Source organism: Pieris napi, chromosome 24 (assembly GCF_905475465.1).
Source record: "Pieris napi chromosome 24, ilPieNapi1.2, whole genome shotgun sequence".
Classification (NCBI taxonomy): domain Eukaryota; kingdom Metazoa; phylum Arthropoda; class Insecta; order Lepidoptera; family Pieridae; genus Pieris; species Pieris napi.
In genome coordinates, this window is record NC_062257.1 from 3677094 (window position 1) to 3703779 (window position 26686).

Below are 26686 nucleotides of genomic sequence, written 5' to 3' on the forward strand. Positions count from 1 at the left end.
CTAATTATTTTACAAAATCTTACATCTAAAATGTGTGACTTTTAATGTAAACGTAAGTTTCACAAAAAAAAAGAAATAAATAATTTAAAAAAAATACAATTAAAATACTTACATACAATACTTATACGGCCTCTCCTGACCGTGCACCGTCCTCGGATGCAATGGTGATTTCTACTTCGGGAGAACGGCATCTTGCTCGCCATAATCACCAATATGTGGTTCGTGTGTTCTTGAGGTAGCAGAAGGATCAGTACACGCACCTAAAGGCTCACCAACGTCATCGGGGTATTCGTCTTCGCAATCTGTGCAACAGTAATCCTGTTAGTTAATCACGACGACATTACGTTAGTGCCTAGTCTATCATACATCATGCATCCAAGGCCCTCATACAAAATCGCACTACCACAACTTTAGTTAAAACACTTCTCTTTCAAAAACCACCGAATAAAAATAACACAAAAACGTACTCACAGTATGCGGCCTCGACACCAACCACTTGTCTTGTCAACGTCCGAGCAACAACAGAGCGCGTGGCATACTGAGGCCTTTCTTTTATAGAAGGCGGGTGGGGATAGAAACCTCCCACTATGATTTCTGCTTATATTTATTTATTTATTTATCAAGCTTACAACATCACACACATCACAAAATCTACTAATTATTTTACAAAATCTTACATCTAAAATGTGTGACTTTAAATGTAAACGTAAGTTTCACAAAAAAAAAAAAAATAATAATTAAAAAAAATACAATTAAAATACTTACATACAATACTTATACGGCCTCTCCTAACCGTGCACCGTCCTCGGATGCACTGGTGATTTCTACTTCGGGAGAACGGCATCTTGCTCGCCATAATCACCAATATGTGGTTCGTGTGTTCTTGAGGAAGCAGAAGGATTAGTACACGCACCTAAAGGCTCACCAACGTCATCGGGGTATTCGTCTTCGCAATCTGTGCAACAGTAATCCTGTTAGTTAATCACGACGACATTACGTTAGTGCCTAGTCTATCATACATCATGCATCCAAGGCCCTCATACAAAATCGCACTACCACAACTTTAGTTAAAACAATTCTCTTTCAAAAACCACCGAATAAAAATAACACAAAAACGTACTCACAGTATGCGGCCTCGACACCAACCACTTTTCTTGTCAACGTCCGAGCAACAACAGAGCGCGTGGCACACTGAGGTCTTTCTTTTATAGAAGGCGGGTAGGGATAGAAACCTCCCACTATGATTTCTGCTTATATTTATTTATTTATTTATCAAGCTTACAACATCACACACATCACAAAATCTACTAATTATTTTACAAAATCTTACATCTAAAATGTGTGACTTTTAATGTAAACGTAAGTTTCACAAAAAAAAAAAAGAAATTAATGATTAAAAAAAAAATACAATTAAAATACTTACATACAATACTTATACGGCCTCTCCTGACCGTGCACCGTCCTCGGATGCACTGGTGATTTCTACTTCGGGAGAACGGCATCTTGCTCGCCATAATCACCAATATGTGGTTCGTGTGTTCTTGAGGAAGCAGAAGGATCAGTACACGCACCTAAAGGCTCACCAACGTCATCGGGGTATTCGTCTTCGCAATCTGTGCAACAGTAATCCTGTTAGTTAATCACGACGACATTACGTTAGTGCCTAGTCTATCATACATCATGCATCTAAGGCCCTCATACAAAATCGCACTACCACAACTTTAGTTAAAACACTTCTCTTTCAAAAACCACCGAATAAAAATAACACAAAAACGTACTCACTGTATGCGGCCTCGACACCAACCACTTTTCTTGTCAACGTCCGAGCAACAACAGAGCGCGTGGCACACTGAGGCCTTTCTTTTATAGAAGAAGATGGGGATAGAAACCACCCACTATGATTTCTGCTTATATTTATTTATTTATTAAGCTTACAACATCACACACAGTACAAAATCTACTAATTATTTTACAAAATCTTACATCTAAAATGTGTGACTTTTAATGTTAACGTAAGTTTCACAAAAAAAAAAAGAAATTAATAATTAAAAAAAAATACAATTAAAATACTTACATACAATACTTATACGGCCTCTCCTGACCGTGCACCGTCCTCGGATGCACTGGTGATTTCTACTTCGGGAGAACGGCATCTTGCTCGCCATAATCACCAATATGTGGTTCGTGTGTTCTTGAGGAAGCAGTAGGATCAGTACACGCAGCTAAAGGCTCACCAACGTCATCGGGGTATTCGTCTTCGCAATCTGTGCAACAGTAATCGTGTTAGTTAATCACGTCGACATTACGTTAGTGCCTAGTCTATCATACATCATGCATCCAAGGCCCTCATACAAAATCGCACTACCACAACTTTAGTTAAAACACTTCTCTTTCAAAAACCACCGAATAAAAATAACACAAAAACGTACTCACAGTATGCGGCCTCGACACCAACCACTTGTCTTGTCAACGTCCGAGCAACAACAGAGCGCGTGGCACACTGAGGCCTTTCTTTTATAGAAGGCGGGTGGGGATAGAAACCTCCCACTATGATTTCTGCTTATATTTATTTATTTATTTATCAAGCTTACAACATCACACACAGTACAAAATCTACTAATTATTTTACGAAATCTTACATCTAAAATGTGTGACAATTAATGTAAACTTAAGTTTTACAAAAAAAAATAATAAATAATTAAAAAAACATACAATTAAAATCGCACTACCACAACTTTAGTTAAAACACTTAAACTTTCAAAAACCATCGAATAAAAATAACACAAAAACGTACTCACAGTATGCAGCCTCGACACCAACCACTTGTCTTGTAAACGTCCGAGCAACAACAGAGCGCGTGGCATACTGAGGCCTTTCTTTTATTGAAGGCGGGTGGGGATCGAAACCACCCACTATGATTTCTGCTTATATTTATTTATTTATTTATTTATTAAGCTTACAACATCACACACAATACAAAATCAACTATTTTACGAAATCTTACATCTATAATGTGTGACAATTAATGTAAACGTAAGTTTTACGAAAAAAAAATAATAAAAAAGAAATAAATAATTTTAAAAAAATACAATTAAAATACTTACATACACACTTATACGGCCTCTCCTGACCATGCACCGTCCTCGGATGCACTGATGATCTCTTCTTCGGAGAACGGCATCTTGCTCGCCATGGTCACCAACATGTGGTTCGTGTGTTCTTGAGGAAGCAGTAGGATCAGTACACGCAGCTAAAGGCTCACCAAGACATCGGGGTATTCGTCTTCGCAATCTGTGCAACAGTAATCCTGTTAATTAATCACGACGACATTACGTTAGTGCCTAGTCTATCATACATCACGCATCCAAGGCCCTCATACAAAATCGCACTACCACAACTTTAGTTAAAACGCTTCACTTTCAAAAACCACCGAATAAAAATAACACAAAAACGTACTCACAATTTGCGGCCTCGACACCAACCACTTGTCTTGTCAACGTCCGAGCAACAACAGAGCGCGTGGCATACTGAGGCCTTTCTTTTATAGAAGGCGGGTGGGGATCGAAACCAACCACTATGATTTCTGCTTATATTTATTTATTTATTAAGCTTACAACATCACACACAGTACAAAATCTACTAATTATTTTACGAAATCTTACATCTAAAATGTGTGACAATTAATGTAAACGTAAGTTTTACAAAAAAAAATAATAAAAAAGCAATAAATAATTAAAAAAACATACAATTAAAATCGCACTACCACAACTTTAGTTAAAACACTTAAACTTTCAAAAACCATCGAATAAAAATAACACAAAAACGTACTCACAGTATGCAGCCTCGACACCAACCACTTGTCTTGTAAACGTCCGAGCAACAACAGAGCGCGTGGCATACTGAGGCCTTTCTTTTATAAAAGGCGGGTGGGGATCGAAACCACCCACTATGATTTCTGCTTATATTTATTTATTTATTTATTTATTAAGCTTACAACATCACACACAGTACAAAATCTACTAATTATTTTACGAAATCTTACATCTAAAATGTGTGACAATTAATGTAAACGTAAGTTTTACGAAAAAAATAATAAAAAAGAAATAAATAATTAAAAAAAAATACAATTAAAATACTTACATACACACTTATACGGCCTCTCCTGACCGTGCACCGTCCTCGGATGCACTGGTGATCTCTTCTTCGGGAGAACGGTATCTTGCTCGCCATGGTCACCAACATGTGGTTCGTGTGTTCTTGAGGAAGCAGACGGATCAGTACACACAGCTAAAGGCTCACCAAGACATCGGGGTATTCGTCTTCGCAATCTGTGCAACAGTAATCCTGTTAATTAATCACGACGACATTACGTTAGTGCCTAGTCTATCATACATCACGCATCCAAGGCCCTCATACAAAATCGCACTACCACAACTTTAGTTAAAACGCTTCACATTCAAAAACGACCGAATAAAAATAACACAAAAACGTACTCACAGTTTGCGGCCTCGACACCAACCACTTGTCTTGTCAACGTCCGAGCAACAACAGAGCGCGTGGCACACTGAGGCCTTTCTTTTATAGAAGGCGGGTGTGGATCGAACCCACCCACTATGATTTCTGCTTATATTTATTTATTTATTAAGCTTACAACATCACACACAGTACAAAATCTACAAATTATTTTACGAAATCTTACATCTAAAATGTGTGACAATTAATGTAAACGTAAGTTTTACAAAAAAAAATAATAAAAAAGCAATTAATAATTAAAAAAACATACAATTAAAATCGCACTACCACAACTTTAGTTAAAACACTTAAACTTTCAAAAACCATCGAATAAAAATAACACAAAAACGTACTCACAGTTTGCGGCCTAGACACCAACCACTTGTTTTGTCAACGTCCGAGCAACAACAGAGCGCGTGGCACACTGAGGCCTTTCTTTTATAGAAGGCGGGTGGGGATCGAAACCACCCACTATGATTTCTGCTTATATTTATTTATTTATTAAGCTTACAACATCACACACAATACAAAATCAACTATTTTACGAAATCTTACATCTATAATGTGTGACAATTAATGTAAACGTAAGTTTTACGAAAAAAAAATAATAAAAAAGAAATAAATAATTTTAAAAAAATACAATTAAAATACTTACATACACACTTATACGGCCTCTCCTGACCATGCACCGTCCTCGGATGCACTGATGATCTCTTCTTCGGAGAACGGCATCTTGCTCGCCATGGTCACCAACATGTGGTTCGTGTGTTCTTGAGGAAGCAGTAGGATCAGTACACGCAGCTAAAGGCTCACCAAGACATCGGGGTATTCGTCTTCGCAATCTGTGCAACAGTAATCCTGTTAATTAATCACGACGACATTACGTTAGTGCCTAGTCTATCATACATCACGCATCCAAGGCCCTCATACAAAATCGCACTACCACAACTTTAGTTAAAACGCTTCACTTTCAAAAACCACCGAATAAAAATAACACAAAAACGTACTCACAATTTGCGGCCTCGACACCAACCACTTGTCTTGTCAACGTCCGAGCAACAACAGAGCGCGTGGCATACTGAGGCCTTTCTTTTATAGAAGGCGGGTGGGGATCGAAACCAACCACTATGATTTCTGCTTATATTTATTTATTTATTAAGCTTACAACATCACACACAGTACAAAATCTACTAATTATTTTACGAAATCTTACATCTAAAATGTGTGACAATTAATGTAAACGTAAGTTTTACAAAAAAAAATAATAAAAAAGCAATAAATAATTAAAAAAACATACAATTAAAATCGCACTACCACAACTTTAGTTAAAACACTTAAACTTTCAAAAACCATCGAATAAAAATAACACAAAAACGTACTCACAGTATGCAGCCTCGACACCAACCACTTGTCTTGTAAACGTCCGAGCAACAACAGAGCGCGTGGCATACTGAGGCCTTTCTTTTATTGAAGGCGGGTGGGGATCGAAACCACCCACTATGATTTCTGCTTATATTTATTTATTTATTTATTTATTAAGCTTACAACATCACACACAATACAAAATCAACTATTTTACGAAATCTTACATCTATAATGTGTGACAATTAATGTAAACGTAAGTTTTACGAAAAAAAAATAATAAAAAAGAAATAAATAATTTTAAAAAAATACAATTAAAATACTTACATACACACTTATACGGCCTCTCCTGACCATGCACCGTCCTCGGATGCACTGATGATCTCTTCTTCGGAGAACGGCATCTTGCTCGCCATGGTCACCAACATGTGGTTCGTGTGTTCTTGAGGAAGCAGTAGGATCAGTACACGCAGCTAAAGGCTCACCAAGACATCGGGGTATTCGTCTTCGCAATCTGTGCAACAGTAATCCTGTTAATTAATCACGACGACATTACGTTAGTGCCTAGTCTATCATACATCACGCATCCAAGGCCCTCATACAAAATCGCACTACCACAACTTTAGTTAAAACGCTTCACTTTCAAAAACCACCGAATAAAAATAACACAAAAACGTACTCACAATTTGCGGCCTCGACACCAACCACTTGTCTTGTGAACGTCCGAGCAACAACAGAGCGCGTGGCATACTGAGGCCTTTCTTTTATAGAAGGCGGGTGGGGATCGAAACCAACCACTATGATTTCTGCTTATATTTATTTATTTATTAAGCTTACAACATCACACACAGTACAAAATCTACTAATTATTTTACGAAATCTTACATCTAAAATGTGTGACAATTAATGTAAACGTAAGTTTTACAAAAAAAAATAATAAAAAAGCAATAAATAATTAAAAAAACATACAATTAAAATCGCACTACCACAACTTTAGTTAAAACACTTAAACTTTCAAAAACCATCGAATAAAAATAACACAAAAACGTACTCACAGTATGCAGCCTCGACACCAACCACTTGTCTTGTAAACGTCCGAGCAACAACAGAGCGCGTGGCATACTGAGGCCTTTCTTTTATAAAAGGCGGGTGGGGATCGAAACCACCCACTATGATTTCTGCTTATATTTATTTATTTATTTATTTATTAAGCTTACAACATCACACACAGTACAAAATCTACTAATTATTTTACGAAATCTTACATCTAAAATGTGTGACAATTAATGTAAACGTAAGTTTTACGAAAAAAATAATAAAAAAGAAATAAATAATTAAAAAAAAATACAATTAAAATACTTACATACACACTTATACGGCCTCTCCTGACCGTGCACCGTCCTCGGATGCACTGGTGATCTCTTCTTCGGGAGAACGGTATCTTGCTCGCCATGGTCACCAACATGTGGTTCGTGTGTTCTTGAGGAAGCAGACGGATCAGTACACACAGCTAAAGGCTCACCAAGACATCGGGGTATTCGTCTTCGCAATCTGTGCAACAGTAATCCTGTTAATTAATCACGACGACATTACGTTAGTGCCTAGTCTATCATACATCACGCATCCAAGGCCCTCATACAAAATCGCACTACCACAACTTTAGTTAAAACGCTTCACTTTCAAAAACCACCGAATAAAAATAACACAAAAACGTACTCACAATTTGCGGCCTCGACACCAACCACTTGTCTTGTGAACGTCCGAGCAACAACAGAGCGCGTGGCATACTGAGGCCTTTCTTTTATAGAAGGCGGGTGGGGATCGAAACCAACCACTATGATTTCTGCTTATATTTATTTATTTATTAAGCTTACAACATCACACACAGTACAAAATCTACTAATTATTTTACGAAATCTTACATCTAAAATGTGTGACAATTAATGTAAACGTAAGTTTTACAAAAAAAAAAAAATAAAAAAGCAATTAATAATTAAAAAAACATACAATTAAAATCGCACTACCACAACTTTAGTTAAAACACTTAAACTTTCAAAAACCATCGAATAAAAATAACACAAAAACGTACTCACAGTTTGCGGCCTCGACACCAACCACTTGTTTTGTCAACGTCCGAGCAACAACAGAGCGCGTGGCACACTGAGGTTTTTCTTTTATAGAAGGCGGGTGGGGATCGAAACCACCCACTATGATTTCTGCTTATGTTTATTTATTTATTTATTTATTAAGCTTACAACATCACACACAGTACAAAATCTACAAATTATTTTACGAAATCTTACATCTAAAATGTGTGACAATTAATGTAAACGTAAGTTTTACAAAAAAAAATAATAAAAAAGCAATTAATAATTAAAAAAACATACAATTAAAATCGCACTACCACAACTTTAGTTAAAACACTTAAACTTTCAAAAACCATCGAATAAAAATAACACAAAAACGTACTCACAGTTTGCGGCCTCGACACCAACCACTTGTCTTGTCAAAGTCCGAGCAACAACAGAGCGCGTGGCACACTGAGGCCTTTCTTTTATAGAAGGCGGGTGGGGATCGAAACCACCCACTATGATTTCTGCTTATATATAATTATTTATTTATTAAGCTTACAACATCACACACGGTACAAAATCTACTAATTTTATTTTACGAAATCTTACATCTAAAATGTGTGACAATTAATGTAAACGTAAGTTTTACAAAAAAAAATAATAAAAAAGCAATTAATAATTAAAAAAACATACAATTAAAATCGCACTACCACAACTTTAGTTAAAACACTTAAACTTTAAAAAACCATCGAATAAAAATAACACAAAAACGTACTCACAGTATGCGGCCTCGACACCAACCACTTGTCTTGTAAACGTCCGAGCAACAACAGAGCGCGTGGCATACTGAGGCCTTTCTTTTATAGAAGGCGGGTGGGGATCGAACCCACCCACTATGATTTCTGCTTATATTTATTTATTTATTTATTAAGCTTACAACATCACACACAGTACAAAATCCACAAATTATTTTACGAAATCTTACATCTAAAATGTGTGACAATTAATGTAAACGTAAGTTTTACAAAAAAAAATAATAAAAAAGCAATTAATAATTAAAAAAACATACAATTAAAATCGCACTACCACAACTTTAGTTAAAACACTTAAACTTTAAAAAACCATCGAATAACAATAACACAAAAACGTACTCACAGTATGCGGCCTCGACACCAACCACTTGTCTTGTAAACGTCCGAGCAACAACAGAGCGCGTGGCATACTGAGGCCTTTCTTTTATAGAAGGCGGATGGGGATCGAAACCACCCACTATGATTTCTGCTTATATTTATTTATTTATTTATTAAGCTTACAACATCACACACAGTACAAAATCTACTAATTATTTTACGAAATCTTACATCTAAAATGTGTGACAATTAATGTAAACGTAAGTTTTACGAAAAAAATAATAAAAAAGAAATAAATTATTTAAAAAAAATACAATTAAAATACTTACATACACACTTATACGGCCTCTCCTGACCGTGCACCGTCCTCGGATGCACTGGTGATCTCTTCTTCGGGAGAACGGTATCTTGCTCGCCATGGTCACCAACATGTGGTTCGTGTGTTCTTGGGGAAGCAGACGGATCAGTACACACAGCTAAAGGCTCACCAAGACATCGGGGTATTCGTCTTCGCAATCTGTGCAACAGTAATCCTGTTAATTAATCACGACGACATTACGTTAGTGCCTAGTCTATCATACATCACGCATCCAAGGCCCTCATACAAAATCGCACTACCACAACTTTAGTTAAAACGCTTCACATTCAAAAACGACCGAATAAAAATAACACAAAAACGTACTCACAGTTTGCGGCCTCGACACCAACCACTTGTCTTGTCAACGTCCGAGCAACAACAGAGCGCGTGGCACACTGAGGCCTTTCTTTTATAGAAGGCGGGTGGGGATCGAAACCACCCACTATGATTTCTGCTTATATTTATTTATTTATTAAGCTTACAACATCACACACAGTACAAAATCTACTAATTATTTTACGAAATCTTACATCTAAAATGTGTGACAATTAATGTAAACGTAAGTTTTACGAAAAAAATAATAAAAAAGAAATAAATTATTTAAAAAAAATACAATTAAAATACTTACATACACACTTATACGGCCTCTCCTGACCGTGCACCGTCCTCGGATGCACTGGTGATCTCTTCTTCGGGAGAACGGTATCTTGCTCGCCATGGTCACCAACATGTGGTTCGTGTGTTCTTGGGGAAGCAGACGGATCAGTACACACAGCTAAAGGCTCACCAAGACATCGGGGTATTCGTCTTCGCAATCTGTGCAACAGTAATCCTGTTAATTAATCACGACGACATTACGTTAGTGCCTAGTCTATCATACATCACGCATCCAAGGCCCTCATACAAAATCGCACTACCACAACTTTAGTTAAAACGCTTCACATTCAAAAACGACCGAATAAAAATAACACAAAAACGTACTCACAGTTTGCGGCCTCGACACCAACCACTTGTTTTGTCAACGTCCGAGCAACAACAGAGCGCGTGGCACACTGAGGTTTTTCTTTTATAGAAGGCGGGTGGGGATCGAAACCACCCACTATGATTTCTGCTTATGTTTATTTATTTATTTATTTATTAAGCTTACAACATCACACACAGTACAAAATCTACAAATTATTTTACGAAATCTTACATCTAAAATGTGTGACAATTAATGTAAACGTAAGTTTTACAAAAAAAAATAATAAAAAAGCAATTAATAATTAAAAAAACATACAATTAAAATCGCACTACCACAACTTTAGTTAAAACACTTAAACTTTCAAAAACCATCGAATAAAAATAACACAAAAACGTACTCACAGTTTGCGGCCTCGACACCAACCACTTGTCTTGTCAAAGTCCGAGCAACAACAGAGCGCGTGGCACACTGAGGCCTTTCTTTTATAGAAGGCGGGTGGGGATCGAAACCACCCACTATGATTTCTGCTTATATATAATTATTTATTTATTAAGCTTACAACATCACACACGGTACAAAATCTACTAATTTTATTTTACGAAATCTTACATCTAAAATGTGTGACAATTAATGTAAACGTAAGTTTTACAAAAAAAAATAATAAAAAAGCAATTAATAATTAAAAAAACATACAATTAAAATCGCACTACCACAACTTTAGTTAAAACACTTAAACTTTAAAAAACCATCGAATAAAAATAACACAAAAACGTACTCACAGTATGCGGCCTCGACACCAACCACTTGTCTTGTAAACGTCCGAGCAACAACAGAGCGCGTGGCATACTGAGGCCTTTCTTTTATAGAAGGCGGGTGGGGATCGAACCCACCCACTATGATTTCTGCTTATATTTATTTATTTATTTATTAAGCTTACAACATCACACACAGTACAAAATCCACAAATTATTTTACGAAATCTTACATCTAAAATGTGTGACAATTAATGTAAACGTAAGTTTTACAAAAAAAAATAATAAAAAAGCAATTAATAATTAAAAAAACATACAATTAAAATCGCACTACCACAACTTTAGTTAAAACACTTAAACTTTAAAAAACCATCGAATAACAATAACACAAAAACGTACTCACAGTATGCGGCCTCGACACCAACCACTTGTCTTGTAAACGTCCGAGCAACAACAGAGCGCGTGGCATACTGAGGCCTTTCTTTTATAGAAGGCGGATGGGGATCGAAACCACCCACTATGATTTCTGCTTATATTTATTTATTTATTTATTAAGCTTACAACATCACACACAGTACAAAATCTACTAATTATTTTACGCAATCTTACATCTAAAATGTGTGACAATTAATGTAAACGTAAGTTTTACGAAAAAAATAATAAAAAAGAAATAAATTATTTAAAAAAAATACAATTAAAATACTTACATACACACTTATACGGCCTCTCCTGACCGTGCACCGTCCTCGGATGCACTGGTGATCTCTTCTTCGGGAGAACGGTATCTTGCTCGCCATGGTCACCAACATGTGGTTCGTGTGTTCTTGGGGAAGCAGACGGATCAGTACACACAGCTAAAGGCTCACCAAGACATCGGGGTATTCGTCTTCGCAATCTGTGCAACAGTAATCCTGTTAATTAATCACGACGACATTACGTTAGTGCCTAGTCTATCATACATCACGCATCCAAGGCCCTCATACAAAATCGCACTACCACAACTTTAGTTAAAACGCTTCACATTCAAAAACGACCGAATAAAAATAACACAAAAACGTACTCACAGTTTGCGGCCTCGACACCAACCACTTGTCTTGTCAACGTCCGAGCAACAACAGAGCGCGTGGCACACTGAGGCCTTTCTTTTATAGAAGGCGGGTGGGGATCGAAACCACCCACTATGATTTCTGCTTATATTTATTTATTTATTAAGCTTACAACATCACACACAGTACAAAATCTACTAATTATTTTACGAAATCTTACATCTAAAATGTGTAACAATTAATGTAAACGTAAGTTTTACAAAAAAAAATAATGAAAAAGCAATTAATAATTAAAAAAACATACAATTAAAATCGCACTACCACAACTTTAGTTAAAACGCTTCACTTTCAAAAACCACCGAATAAAGTAACACAAAAACGTACTCACAGTATGCGGCCTCGACACCAACCACTTGTCTTGTCAACGTCCGAGCAACAACAGAGCGCGTGGCACACTGAGGCCTTTCTTTTATAGAAGGCGGGTGGGGATCGAACCCACCCACTATGATTTCTGCTTATATTTATTTATTTATTAAGCTTACAACATCACACACAGTACAAAATCTACAAATTATTTTACGAAATCTTACATCTAAAATGTGTGACAATTAATGTAAACGTAAGTTTTACAAAAAAAAAATTATAAAAAAGCAATTAATAATTAAAAAAAACATACAATTAAAATCGCACTACCACAACTTTAGTTAAAACACTTAAACTTTCAAAAACCATCGAATAAAAATAACACAAAAACGTACTCACAGTTTGCGGTCTCGACACCAACCACTTGTTTTGTCAACGTCCGAGCAACAACAGAGCGCGTGGCACACTGAGGCCTTTCGTTTATAGAAGGCGGGTGGGGATCGAAACCACCCACTATGATTTCTGCTTATATTTATTTATTTATTAAGCTTACAACATCACACACAGTACAAAATCTACTAATTATTTTACGAAATCTTACATCTAAAATGTGTGACAATTAATGTAAACGTAAGAATTAAAACCGCACTACCACAACTTTAGTTAAAACACTTAAACTTTCAAAAACCATCGAATAAAAATAACACAAAAACGTACTCACAGTTTGCGGCCTCGACACCAACCACTTGTCTTGTCAACGTCCGAGCAACAACAGAGCGCGTGGCACACTGAGGCCTTTCTTTTATAGAAGGCGGGTGGGGATCGAAACCACCCACTATGATTTCTGCTTATATTTATTTATCGAAGTGAAACTTCTTTATCGGGGTTGGAAAAAATTTTTGTGAAACATTTTTTCGTTACGCGTCACATTTTTCGGTTACGCGTCACATGTTTCGGTTACGCGTCACATTTGACCGTTACGCGCGTCTTTTTCTCGTCCCTACCACGGTTGATTCGAAGAGATTCTAAACCATTAACAAAAATTTATAATAACTATAACAATGATACTAAAAATTATATTACAATTTATGAAATTCTGTAATAATCTTAGTGGTAATAAGGTAAAATGAAATAATTGTATTATTTGTATTCAAGTCTGTGATATTAAAAGCCTTTTGTTAAACTTTATCTAATTTAACTTTATTTAACCAATTTCTGTAAAGTTGCATATAGATCATTTTTCGAAAAATAAGGTCATAAAGAAGTTTCACTTCTAACGTGTGTACACTAGTACACGCACATTTTTTATTTTTGTTTATTTATTAAGCTTACAACATCACACACAGTACAAAATCTACTAATTATTTTACGAAATCTTACATCTAAAATGTGTAACAATTAATGTAAACGTAAGTTTTACAAAAAAAAATAATGAAAAAGCAATTAATAATTAAAAAAACATACAATTAAAATCGCACTACCACAACTTAAGTTAAAACGCTTCACTTTCAAAAACCACCGAATAAAGTAATACAAAAACGTACTCACAGTATGCGGCCTCGACACCAACCACTTGTCTTGTCAACGTCCGAGCAACAACAGAGCGCGTGGCACACTGAGGCCTTTCTTTTATAGAAGGCGGGTGGGGATCGAACCCACCCACTATGATTTCTGCTTATATTTATTTATTTATTAAGCTTACAACATCACACACAGTACAAAATCTACAAATTATTTTACGAAATCTTACATCTAAAATGTGTGACAATTAATGTAAACGTAAGTTTTACAAAAAAAAAATTATAAAAAAGCAATTAATAATTAAAAAAAACATACAATTAAAATCGCACTACCACAACTTTAGTTAAAACACTTAAACTTTCAAAAACCATCGAATAAAAATAACACAAAAACGTACTCACAGTTTGCGGTCTCGACACCAACCACTTGTTTTGTCAACGTCCGAGCAACAACAGAGCGCGTGGCACACTGAGGCCTTTCGTTTATAGAAGGCGGGTGGGAATCGAAACCACCCACTATGATTTCTGCTTATATTTATTTATTTATTAAGCTTACAACATCACACACAGTACAAAATCTACAAATTATTTTACGAAATCTTACATCTAAAATGTGTGACAATTAATGTAAACGTAAGTTTTACAAAAAAAAAATTATAAAAAAGCAATTAATAATTAAAAAAAACATACAATAAAATCGCACTACCACAACTTTAGTTAAAACACTTAAACTTTCAAAAACCATCGAATAAAAATAACACAAAAACGTACTCACAGTTTGCGGCCTCGACACCAACCACTTGTCTTGTCAACGTCCGAGCAACAACAGAGCGCGTGGCACACTGAGGCCTTTCTTTTATAGAAGGCGGGTGGTGATCGAAACCACCCACTATGATTTCTGCTTATATTTATTTATTTATTAATTAAGCTTACAACATCACACACAGTACAAAATCTACTAATTATTTTACGAAATCTTACATCTAAAATGTGTGACAATTAATGTAAACGTAAGTTTTACAAAAAAAAAATAATAAAAAGCAATAAATAATTAAAAAAACATACAATTAAAACCGCACTACCACAACTTTAGTTAAAACACTTAAACTTTCAAAAACCATCGAATAAAAATAACACAAAAACGTACTCACAGTTTGCGGCCTCGACACCAACCACTTGTCTTGTCAACGTCCGAGCAACAACAGAGCGCGTGGCACACTGAGGCCTTTCTTTTATAGAAGGCGGGTGGGGGATCGAATCCACCCACTATGATTTCTGCTTATATTTATTTATTTATTAAGCTTACAACATCACACACAGTACAAAATCTACTAATTATTTTACGAAATCTTACATCTAAAATGTGTGACAATTAATGTAAACGTAAGTTTTACAAAAAAAAAATTATAAAAAAGCAATTAATAATTAAAAAAAACATACAATTAAAATCGCACTACCACAACTTTAGTTAAAACACTTAAACTTTCAAAAACCATCGAATAAAAATAACACAAAAACGTACTCACAGTTTGCGGTCTCGACACCAACCACTTGTTTTGTCAACGTCCGAGCAACAACAGAGCGCGTGGCACACTGAGGCCTTTCGTTTATAGAAGGCGGGTGGGGATCGAAACCACCCACTATGATTTCTGCTTATATTTATTTATTTATTAAGCTTACAACATCACACACAGTACAAAATCTACTAATTATTTTACGAAATCTTACATCTAAAATGTGTGACAATTAATGTAAACGTAAGAATTAAAACCGCACTACCACAACTTTAGTTAAAACACTTAAACTTTCAAAAACCATCGAATAAAAATAACACAAAAACGTACTCACAGTTTGCGGCCTCGACACCAACCACTTGTCTTGTCAACGTCCGAGCAACAACAGAGCGCGTGGCACACTGAGGCCTTTCGTTTATAGAAGGCGGGTGGGGATCGAAACCACCCACTATGATTTCTGCTTATATTTATTTATTTATTAAGCTTACAACATCACACACAGTACAAAATCTACTAATTATTTTACGAAATCTTACATCTAAAATGTGTGACAATTAATGTAAACGTAAGAATTAAAACCGCACTACCACAACTTTAGTTAAAACACTTAAACTTTCAAAAACCATCGAATAAAAATAACACAAAAACGTACTCACAGTTTGCGGCCTCGACACCAACCACTTGTCTTGTCAACGTCCGAGCAACAACAGAGCGCGTGGCACACTGAGGCCTTTCTTTTATAGAAGGCGGGTGGGGATCGAAACCACCCACTATGATTTCTGCTTATATTTATTTATCGAAGTGAAACTTCTTTATCGGGGTTGGAAAAAACTTTTGTGAAACATTTTTTCGTTACGCGTCACATTTTTCGGTTACGCGTCACATGTTTCGGTTACGCGTCACATTTGACCGTTACGCGCGTCTTTTTCTCGTCCCTACCACGGTTGATTCGAAGAGATTCTAAACCATTAACAAAAATTTATAATAACTATAACAATGATACTAAAAATTATATTACAATTTATGAAATTCTGTAATAATCTTAGTGGTAATAAGGTAAAATGAAATAATTGTATTATTTGTATTCAAGTCTGTGATATTAAAAGCCTTTTGTTAAACTTTATCTAATTTAACTTTATTTAACCAATTTCTGTAAAGTTGCATATAGATCATTTTTCGAAAAATAAGGTCATAAAGAAGTTTCACTTCTAACGTGTGTACACTAGTACACGCACATTTTTTATTTTTGTTTATTTATTAAGCTTACAACATCACACACAGTACAAAATCTACTAATTATTTTACGAAATCTTACATCTAAAATGTGTAACAATTAATGTAAACGTAAGTTTTACAAAAAAAAATAATGAAAAAGCAATTAATAATTAAAAAAACATACAATTAAAATCGCACTACCACAACTTTAGTTAAAACACTTAAACTTTCAAAAACCATCGAATAAAAATAACACAAAAACGTACTCACAGTTTGCGGTCTCGACACCAACCACTTGTTTTGTCAACGTCCGAGCAACAACAGAGCGCGTGGCACACTGAGGCCTTTCTTTTATAGAAGGCGGGTGGGGATCGAACCCACCCACTATGATTTCTGCTTATATTTATTTATTTATTAAGCTTACAACATCACACACAGTACAAAATCTACAAATTATTTTACGAAATCTTACATCTAAAATGTGTGACAATTAATGTAAACGTAAGTTTTACAAAAAAAAAATTATAAAAAAGCAATTAATAATTAAAAAAAACATACAATAAAATCGCACTACCACAACTTTAGTTAAAACACTTAAACTTTCAAAAACCATCGAATAAAAATAACACAAAAACGTACTCACAGTTTGCGGCCTCGACACCAACCACTTGTCTTGTCAACGTCCGAGCAACAACAGAGCGCGTGGCACACTGAGGCCTTTCTTTTATAGAAGGCGGGTGGGGATCGAAACCACCCACTATGATTTCTGCTTATATTTATTTATTTATTAATTAAGCTTACAACATCACACACAGTACAAAATCTACTAATTATTTTACGAAATCTTACATCTAAAATGTGTGACAATTAATGTAAACGTAAGTTTTACAAAAAAAAAATAATAAAAAAGCAATAAATAATTAAAAAAACATACAATTAAAACCGCACTACCACAACTTTAGTTAAAACACTTAAACTTTCAAAAACCATCGCATAAAAATAACACAAAAACGTACTCACAGTTTGCGGCCTCGACACCAACCACTTGTCTTGTCAACGTCCGAGCAACAACAGAGCGCGTGGCACACTGAGGCCTTTCTTTTATAGAAGGCGGGTGGGGGATCGAAACCACCCACTATGATTTCTGCTTATATTTATTTATTTATTAAGCTTACAACATCACACACAGTACAAAATCTACTAATTATTTTACGAAATCTTACATCTAAAATGTGTGACAATTAATGTAAACGTAAGTTTTACAAAAAAAAAATTATAAAAAAGCAATTAATAATTAAAAAAAACATACAATTAAAATCGCACTACCACAACTTTAGTTAAAACACTTAAACTTTCAAAAACCATCGAATAAAAATAACACAAAAACGTACTCACAGTTTGCGGTCTCGACACCAACCACTTGTTTTGTCAACGTCCGAGCAACAACAGAGCGCGTGGCACACTGAGGCCTTTCGTTTATAGAAGGCGGGTGGGGATCGAAACCACCCACTATGATTTCTGCTTATATTTATTTATTTATTAAGCTTACAACATCACACACAGTACAAAATCTACTAATTATTTTACGAAATCTTACATCTAAAATGTGTGACAATTAATGTAAACGTAAGAATTAAAACCGCACTACCACAACTTTAGTTAAAACACTTAAACTTTCAAAAACCATCGAATAAAAATGACACAAAAACGTACTCACAGTTTGCGGCCTCGACACCAACCACTTGTCTTGTCAACGTCCGAGCAACAACAGAGCGCGTGGCATACTGAGGCCTTTCTTTTATAGAAGGCGGGTGGGGATCGAACCCACCCACTATGATTTCTGCTTATATTTATTTATTGAAGTGAAACTTCTTTATCGGGGTTGGAAAAAATTTTTGTGAAACATTTTTTCGTTACGCGTCACATTTTTCGGTTACGCGTCACATGTTTCGGTTACGCGTCACATTTGACCGTTACGCGCGTCTTTTTCTCGTCCCTACCACGGTTGATTCGAAGAGATTCTAAACCATTAACAAAAATTTATAATAACTATAACAATGATACTAAAAATTATATTACAATTTATGAAATTCTGTAATAATCTTAGTGGTAATAAGGTAAAATGAAATAATTGTATTATTTGTATTCAAGTCTGTGATATTAAAAGCCTTTTGTTAAACTTTATCTAATTTAACTTTATTTAACCAATTTCTGTAAAGTTGCATATAGATCATTTTTCGAAAAATAAGGTCATAAAGAAGTTTCACTTCTAACGTGTGTACACTAGTACACGCACATTTTTTATTTTTGTTTATTTATTAAGCTTACAACATCACACACAGTACAAAATCTACTAATTATTTTACGAAATCTTACATCTAAAATGTGTAACAATTAATGTAAACGTAAGTTTTACAAAAAAAAATAATGAAAAAGCAATTAATAATTAAAAAAACATACAATTAAAATCGCACTACCACAACTTTAGTTAAAACGCTTCACTTTCAAAAACCACCGAATAAAGTAACACAAAAACGTACTCACAGTATGCGGCCTCGACACCAACCACTTGTCTTGTCAACGTCCGAGCAACAACAGAGCGCGTGGCACACTGAGGCCTTTCTTTTATAGAAGGCGGGTGGGGATCGAACCCACCCACTATGATTTCTGCTTATATTTATTTATTTATTAAGCTTACAACATCACACACAGTACAAAATAGTTACAATGTCACACAGATACCCAAAGAGCACATATTATGATTGAAAAAAATTTACTACATGCAAATTATTAAAAAAAAATTTTTTTTTAATATTAATTAAACATACTCTGGACTGAAATTTGCTAGGCAACCCATATGGATTATATTTATTGACATATTAAATTAAATATAAAATACGTTTCATTAAATAAGCATCTCGGTGAAGGTCGTTGTATATCGGGATCTTATACTAAAAGGTACGCAACTAATTATGGACTTGACAAACCATTATAAATTTCTCTACAGAAATATGTTGAGAAATCTCCGCGGTATTGGGGGTAATACTGTAGATGCTAGTAAAATGATATCAGCTGCTCTATAAACACTATATAAATAAATGATGATGTAAACTGTAGACAAGTTGAAATATCTTCCAGTACGGGCACACCACTATTTAGTAGGAAAATATTTCTTCGTTTGGATTTGTTTGCTCTATATATATAAATGACTATTTATGTTATGTTGTAATTACTAGTCCTTGTATTTTTTATATCGATTTATTTTTTATTTAAATTAAACCGTTGTAAATATGTATAATTTGTATATACTACATATTTTGATAAAAGGTTAAGATACGAGTAAGATTTAATTGATTTTTGTATTATTTTTAGATAATTTATATAACTACTTAAGATGAATAAATAATTGATTGAATTTGTTTTTTTATTTATAACATGGCAAATGGGCTGGGCTTGCTGTTATGTGATGTATTTTGACACACACTAGAAAGCTCGCGAATTGCCGGCCTTTTAAGAATCTAGTATGCTCTTTTCTAGGGGGGAGGGGGGGTGTTGGGGTATGGCCTTGGTGGGAATCACTGATAGTGACACAGCATTACATAACGCTAATAAGCCTCCTAATGTATGTACTAACCTAATACCTACTACTACTACTACCTAGTAGTACGAGTACTACTGGAAAGTGTTCCAAGTAAATGGGTGCCACGACAGCGGCTGAGCTTAGGATACAGGCAAAGGCGATGATTCAGCGCCTAAAATCAGATCTCAACTCACAAGGCAGGATTTATTTATTTATTTTCTCTCCACATCACTATCTTTACAGGCTAACCTAATACAATAGTGTGGTCCTTAAATATAACATATCATAATAGAAATAAATTAAATCACTCCCTGTTACATTTTGTATATAATGATAAAGAAATGCTTAAAATTGGTGAAATAATAATTACTTAGGGTGAGATCTATAGTGCGCACTTGGACTTTGCTCAGACTTACCTTACGAAAAACTTTGCTTAGTGTACACTTAGGGTGAGATCTATAGTGCGCACTTGGACTTTGCTCAGACTTTACTTACGAAAAACACCAAGGTTAAACTATGATTTAGTATATTTATAGACATTTTAACGGGAGATTAAGCTAAGCTCAAGCTAAGACAGAAATTGATGTTTCATTTCATGCAATACCTTCTTTATTATCCTGTAAAAAAGTAAAGAATGGTTATAGTTAAGTCTGAGCAAAGTCTAAGTGCGCTCTATAGATCTCACCCTAAGGGTGAGATCTATAGTGCGCACTTAGACTTTGCTCTGACTTAACTATCGAGCTAAGACACAGTCGGTATTTATAGAGCAAACTGCGAATCTCTCCTAGTGTTGGCTTAGCTTAATCTCAAGTCCACGAAATCGACGACTTACCAAAAACTTTGACTATAAGCCTAACAAAAATAATGGCCCAAAATTTGCTTTACCATCATATCTTTTACTGGACTTTTTATTTTTGTCGGTTTTTAATGAACGGTGTTGCCATTTTGTATCGGAGTTCCATAGACTTTGGGAAAAATAGAATTTGAATTCAAAGAAATTATAAATGATCTTGATAAATACCTATGAAATGCATGAATTAAAATAATTACACATTATTATGGTATTTATTGTTGTTTATTTATATTATTTATGTAATTGTTCAAACCCCATTTTTGAGAAATCTTAAAAATAACTGGTGTGATTTTGTATGTCACCTGGCAGCCCTGGCATATTATAGTGACAACGAAATTCAAACTATAACCTAACCGATGTCTCTCGCTTCACATCTGTTATTTTCGTTTCCCTGAATCTTCTACCATTTATTATCTGACTACCCTAAAAAATTTGAGTTAGGAGTGGAACATATGAAATTAAAAAATCTGTTAGAAATAGAATTTTTTCAACAAAAATATAAATTAGTATTAGAAATATGTATTACACTTAAAAAAAGAATCAGAAAATAAATGATTAAAATGAAACAAGTTTTGTTTTGATATTCTTTATTACCAAACAAATTACCTAGTTAAATTGTGCAATCACAGATTGCCGGAATGCTAGACCTGTAGGAGATCTTTCATTGTTTCTGTGTTACTCAACTTCTGCTGTCAGCAAGATCACCATCATCAAAGCATCCCCTCTCTGTATACCTATATTATGCAATACAGCACAAGCTAGAATTATATATAACTAGTATTTGTCAATTTTGACTGTAGTCCTAGCTGTAAACATGGAAATTTCCTTTTTCACACTCCGAAAAACCTTTAAAAAATATGCCTAGTTCTTATTTGAGAATCATTATAAATATTGTCAGCTCTTGTCATTGGATTTAAAAGTGTTGTTAACATGAAGTTAAGTGCTGGATAACCGCTGTCACCTACTAAAACAGGCATTTTCTAAATATCCTGCTGTCGTGTGAACTGCCAGGTCACTATAGCAAATATTTCCATATCAGGCCCTATTATTGCTTGCACATTTACAGAAAAATCCCCTTTTTTATTTCTGTATGCTTCAAAGTGAGCGATACCTTTGGAAGTTAATAGCTCCGATTATACTGTTTAGGCCATGGTGAGTATTAGATCTTCCTAATTCTTCAAACTTCGTTTTGGCTATGTTGATATTTCTTGGAAAATTTACAAATCTAGGAAGTAATTTACTCAACTCTGCAGAGACTTTTTTTATAATTAAACAGACTGTAGATTGGCTTATGCTGTTCAGATCACCACACACCATCTGTAATGTCAATAAATTATTATTAGTCACATATATGTTATGTTTATGAAAGTCAGAAGACAAAAGTCTTCAACATATGTATTTAAAATCGTTTGAGAAGAGGTATAATATATCAAATTGAAAAACCATACATATTTATGAACACAATATTACCTGAAAACATCCAGTTGCATTTTTATGCCTTAATGCAATAAGTATTTGCAATTGCGGTAGGTTTGGCGATCCTCTGTTGTTATAAGGTTGCAAGTTTGTAATGATCAGCGTCAGGATCATATTTAATACCGTGTGTTTCAAAATACGGTTCCTTCTTTTGAATTCATTCTCACCGTACAGGATGGAAGGATTTTGGTTTTATTAGTTCCGAACATATACAACACTTATAAGCTCATACAAACAGAAACAGAAAAGAGAAAAAGTGGTTTAAAATTTTCAATTGTTGATAGTTGATACAAGTGCTCTGTAATCTGTTGCTGTTGTCAAAACATTGCGATCCGTTCTACGTAATAAAATTATTGTCATCTTTAAATAATTAATACATTTTCTAAAGGTTACTCGTAAATTTCTAGTTATTGCAATAATAAAATAAATGAATACATAAATAACAATAAATTGAAGATATATGTGTACCGTTTTAGATGTTTAAATATTTGTTATTTACTTTTTAAAGGATTATAAACAAAGTATTGCATGAAATGAAACATCAATTTGTATTTTGACATTTTCTGTCTTAGCTTGGGCTTAGCTTAATCTCACCGTTTAAATGTCTATAAATACGAAATCATAGTTTAACCTTAGGGTGAGATCTATAGTGCGCACTTGGACTTTGCTCAGACTTACCTTACGAAAAACTTTGCTTAGTGTACACTAAGGTTAAACTATGATTTCGTATTTATAGACATTTTAACGGTGAGATTAAGCTAAGCCCAAGCTAAGACAGAAAATGTCAAAATACAAATTGATGTTTCATTTCATGCAATACTTTGTTTATTATCCTTTAAAAAAGTAAACAATAACAAATATTTAAACATCTAAAACGGTACACATATATCTTCAATTTATTGTTATTTATGTATTCATTTATTTTATTATTGCAATAACTACAAATTTACGAGTAACCTTTAGAAAATGTATTAATTATTTAAAGATGACAATAATTTTAATACGTAGAACGGATCGCAATGTTTTGACAACAGCAACAGATTACAGAGCACTTGTATCAACTATCAACAATTGAAAATTTTAAACCACTTTTTCTCTTTTCTGTTTCTGTTTGTATGAGCTTATAAGTGTTGTATATGTTCGGAACTAATAAAACCAAAATCCTTCCATCCTGTACGGTGAGAATGAATTCAAAAGAAGGAACCGTATTTTGAAACACACGGTATTAAATGTGATCCTGACGCTGATCATTACAAACTTGCAACCTTATAAAAACAGAGGTTCGCCAAACCTACCGCAATTGCAAATACTTATTGCATTAAGGCATAAAAATGCAACTGGATGTTTTCAGGTAATATTGTGTTCATAAATATGTATGGTTTTTCAATTTGATATATTATACCTCTTCTCAAATGATTTTAAATACATATGTTGAAGACTTTTGTCTTCTGACTTTCAGAAACATAACATATATGTGACTAATAATTATTGACATTACAGATGGTGTGTGGTGATCTGAACAGCATAAGCCAATCTACAGTCTGTTTAATTATAAATAAAGTCTCTGCAGAGTTGAGTAAATTACTTCCTAGATTTGTAAATTTTCCAAGAAATGTGAACACAGCCAAAACGAAGTTTGAAGAATTAGGAAGATCTAATGGCCTAAACAGTATAATCGGAGCTATTAACTTCCAAAGGTATCGCTCACTCTGAAGCATACAGAAATAAAAAAGGGGATTTTTCTGTAAATGTGCAAGCAATAATAGGGCCTGATATGGAAATATTTGCTATAGTGACTAGGTGGCCTGGCAGTTCACACGACAGCAGGATATTTAGAAAATGCCTGTTTTAGTAGGTGACAGCGGTTATCCAGCACTTAACTTCATGTTAACAACACTTTTAAATCCAATGACAAGAGCTGACAATATTTATAATGATTCTCAAATAAGAACTAGGCATATTTTTTAAAGGTTTTTCGGAGTGTGAAAAAGGAAATTTCCATGTTTACAGCTAGGACTACAGTCAAAATTGACAAATACTAGTTATATATAATTCTAGCTTGTGCTGTATTGCATAATATAGGTATACAGAGAGGGGATGCTTTGATGATGGTGATCTTGCTGACAGCAGAAGTTGAGTAACACAGAAACAATGAAAGATCTCCTACAGGTCTAGCATTCCGGCAATCTGTGATTGCACAATTTAACTAGGTAATTTGTTTGGTAATAAAGAATATCAAAACAAAACTTGTTTCATTTTAATCATTTATTTTCTGATTCTTTTTTTAAGTGTAATACATATTTCTAATACTAATTTATATTTTTGTTGAAAAAATTCTATTTCTAACAGATTTTTTAATTTCATATGTTCCACTCCTAACTCAAATTTTTTAGGGTAGTCAGATAATAAATGGTAGAAGATTCAGGGAAACGAAAATAACAGATGTGAAGCGAGAGACATCGGTTAGGTTATAGTTTGAATTTCGTTGTCACTATAATATGCCAGGGCTGCCAGGTGACATACAAAATCACACCAGTTATTTTTAAGATTTCTCAAAAATGGGGTTTGAACAATTACATAAATAATATAAATAAACAACAATAAATACCATAATAATGTGTAATCATTTCATAGGTATTTATCAAGATCATTTATAATTTCTTTGAATTCAAATTCTATTTGTCCCAAAGTCTATGGAACTCCGATACAAAATGGCAACACCGTTCATTAAAAACCGACAAAAATAAAAAGTCCAGTAAAAGATATGATGGTAAAGCAAATTTTAGGCCATTATTTTTGTTAGGCTTATAGTCAAAGTTTTTGGTAAGTCGTCGATTTCGTGGACTTGGGATTAAGCTAAGCCAACACTCGGAGAGATTCGCAGTTTGCTCTATAAATACCGACTGTGTCTAAGGCAGCCTACGCACTGGCGACCATAGACGCGGCCAGGCCGCCGCGACCATGGTCGCTGGTGCGTAGGCAAGCGCGACATGCGGACATCAAATGTGAAAATCGCGTGGCATCAAATTAGACGCCGCGGCCAACGGTGGCCGCTGGTCGCTGGCCGCAAAGTGCGTAGAGGCTATAGCGATGGCCATATAAAGTCCAGAATTCACTGGCCGCCGCGGCCAGGTCGCGGCGACCATGGTCGCCAGTGCGTAGGCAGCCTTAACTCGATAGTTAAGTCAGAGCAAAGTCTAAGTGCGCACTATAGATCTCACCCTTAGACTAAAGGAATGAACGTAAATATTTTTAGGATATCTGAACCAAATTAAGCCTGCCTTTGGCTTTAAGGGGCCAACATCGCTATTGGACTAGGGTGTGCTAGCCGGAAACTCGAAACAGTAGAATCATACCGACCTGGTCTCATACCAACGAGTTCATTTAGAATAAAGTGCTGGGGAGCTCAAATTGAAAATAACTTTATTCTTAGAACACTTATGAACGCCAACAGAAAAGATGTTAAATTGATTCTATATTTACATTTTCGTAAGTTATATATGTTAACGTAAAATTGTAAACACCGTTAGATTGTAATCTATCTCGCGAGATTATAAACTGTCGAAAGATTGTGAACCTCAGCTTACTGCTTACAATTTAACGTATTATTATTCGGTAGATTGTACTACACTAACTTAGTTATCATTCAAACTTTTTTGGTCAATTACAGATTAATTTTACTTCCCAACAATTTCATATAACTACCGAATAATAATACGTTAAATTGTACCCCGTGTAATAAAAAATTTCATCTATTGGTTGATTTTCGACCTAATTATTTTGCTGTTGTTGGATATAAAAATATTGTTTACATTTTTTACTTGAGATCTTCTTGTACCTGTTACTCAAAGCTATTTTTTTTTTTTCAAGACAGTTCACACCAATTGACCTAGTCCCATGCTAAGCTGGTGAAGCTTGTGTTATGGGTACTAGGCAACGGATATACATACATATTATATATAGATAGAC

At 34.6% G+C, this 26686-nt stretch overlaps 2 long non-coding RNA genes across 2 annotated transcripts; one reads left to right on the plus strand and one right to left on the minus strand.

The window, feature by feature from the left end:
• Nucleotides 1-21811: 21811 nt before the first annotated feature.
• Nucleotides 21812-23172, minus strand: LOC125061932. Its single transcript, XR_007119111.1, has 2 exons — nucleotides 22712-23172; nucleotides 21812-22558 (listed from the first exon to the last, which is right to left on the minus strand). It is a non-coding gene; the product is annotated as an uncharacterized LOC125061932 (long non-coding RNA).
• Nucleotides 23173-23630: 458 nt separating this feature from the next.
• LOC125061931 lies at nucleotides 23631-24963 on the plus strand. Its single transcript, XR_007119110.1, has 2 exons — nucleotides 23631-24068; nucleotides 24218-24963. It is a non-coding gene; the product is annotated as an uncharacterized LOC125061931 (long non-coding RNA).
• The last annotated feature ends 1723 nt before the right edge of the window (nucleotides 24964-26686 follow it).